This window comes from Aquarana catesbeiana, linkage group LG05 (assembly GCF_042186555.1).
Source record: "Aquarana catesbeiana isolate 2022-GZ linkage group LG05, ASM4218655v1, whole genome shotgun sequence".
Taxonomy (NCBI): Eukaryota; Metazoa; Chordata; class Amphibia; order Anura; family Ranidae; genus Aquarana; species Aquarana catesbeiana.
The window spans coordinates 26831693-26833462 of record NC_133328.1 but is presented as its reverse complement, the minus strand read 5'-3'; the positions used below and the strand labels follow the sequence as shown (position 1 = coordinate 26833462).

General features: G+C 41.1%; 1 long non-coding RNA gene across 1 annotated transcript; it reads left to right on the top strand.

The window, feature by feature from the left end:
* The first annotated feature begins 531 nt into the window (after nucleotides 1–531).
* LOC141145777 (uncharacterized) lies at nucleotides 532–1391 on the top strand. Its single transcript, XR_012244634.1, has 2 exons — nucleotides 532–1043; nucleotides 1108–1391. It is a non-coding gene; the product is annotated as an uncharacterized lncRNA (long non-coding RNA).
* Nucleotides 1392–1770: the final 379 nt, after the last annotated feature.

Below are 1770 nucleotides of genomic sequence, written 5' to 3'. Positions count from 1 at the left end.
AGTACTTGTCATCAAAATCAGGACAATGTGCATTGGGGGGAGCCCCCCCTTCCCCAAAGCACCCTCCTATGTTGAGGGCATGTGGCTTGATATGGTTCGGGGGGGGGGGGGGGCACTCACTCACCCCCCCCTCTTTCCTGGCCTGCCATACTGCATGCTCAGATAAGGGTCTGCTATGGATTTTGAGGGGACCTTACGCCATTTTTTTTCCATTTTTTGGTACGGGGTTCCCCTTAAAATCTGTACCAGATCTGAAGGGCCTGGTATGGATCGGGGGGGGGGGGGGGGGGGGGCACGCTGTTTTTTTTTCATTCTTTTATTTCCATTCAGCTGTCAGTGGGGAACAGCTGATGCGTCTTGAGTCATTGGTTCTTAAAGACGCGGAAGGCCGCCCGCTCATTAACAACCTGTTGTTCACTGCTAAACACCGGCAAAACACTGGCACAAAAGCGTAAAAAATGTAGGCAATTAATGCTAATATTGAGTGGGGTTTCTTCCGCGTTTTTCCATAGTTTTTTTCAGCTCCTGGTGTGCATGGAGCCTTAGGTGTGAATGCCTATTGTCTCTGCTTCTGATCAAAGGGGGGACTCTGATGGGGACCCTGATGTAAGCAGCACTCTAATGGGGACAGATATAAGTGGGGACTGTGATGTAAGGTGGAACCCTGATAGGGGCACCAATGTAGGGAGACCCTGAAATAAGCTGGACTCTGATGGGGAGACTGATGTAAGGGGGATGCTGATAGGGTCCCTGATATAAGGGGTAACTTTGATGTAAGCGGGACTCTAATAGGATCTCTGATGTAAGGGAGAATCTGATGGAGACCCTGATGTAAGCAGGACTCTGATGGGGACACTGATATAAAGAGGGACTCTGACAGGGCACTAATATAGGGGTGGCTCTAAAAAAAGGAAAGGAAAGGAAAGGAAAAGAAGGGAAAGGGAAGGGAAAGAAAGGAAGGAAGGGAAAAGGGAAAATGGAAGAGGAAAGGTAAGGAAGGGAAAGAAAGAAAGGAAGGGGAAAGGGAAAATGGAAAAGGAAAGGTAAGGAAGGGAAAGGAAATGGAAAGAAAGAAAGGAAGGGAAAAGGGAAAATGAAAAAGGAAAGGTAAGAAAGGGAAAGGAAAGGTAAAGAAAGAAAGGAAGGGAAAAGGAAAATGGAAAAGGATATTTAAGGAAGAAAAAGGGAAAGGAAAGGAACTGAAAAGGAAAACAAAGGGAAAGGAAAAATGGAAAAGGAAAAGGAAAGGTAAGGAAAGGAAAGGAAAAGGAAAGGTAGTGAAGGAAAAAGAAAGGAAAGCAGAGGACAGGAAAAAGGAAATGTACTGAAGAAAGGAAAGAAAAGAAAAAGAAAAAAAGAAAAAGAAAGAAAAAGAAAGAAAGAAAGAAAGAGAAAGAAAGAAAGAAAGAAGAAGAAAGAAAGAAAGAAAGAAAGAAAGAAAGAAAGAAAGAAAGAAAGAAAGAAAGAAAGAAAGAAAGAAAGAAGAGAAAAGAAAGAAAGAAAGAAAGAAAGAAAGAAAGAAAGAAAGAAAGAAAGAAAGAAAGAAAGAAAGAAAGAAAGAAAGAAAGAAAGAAGAAAGAGAAATGAAAGAAAGAAAGAAAGAAAGAAAGAAAGAAAGAAAGAAAGAAAGAAAGAAAGAAAGAAAGAAAGAAAGAGAGAAAGAAAAGAAAGAAAGAAAGAAAGAAAGAAAGAAAGAAAGAAAGAGAAAGAAAGGAAAGAAAAAAAGAAGAGAAAGAAAGGAAAGAAAGGAAAGAAAGAAAGAAAGAAAGA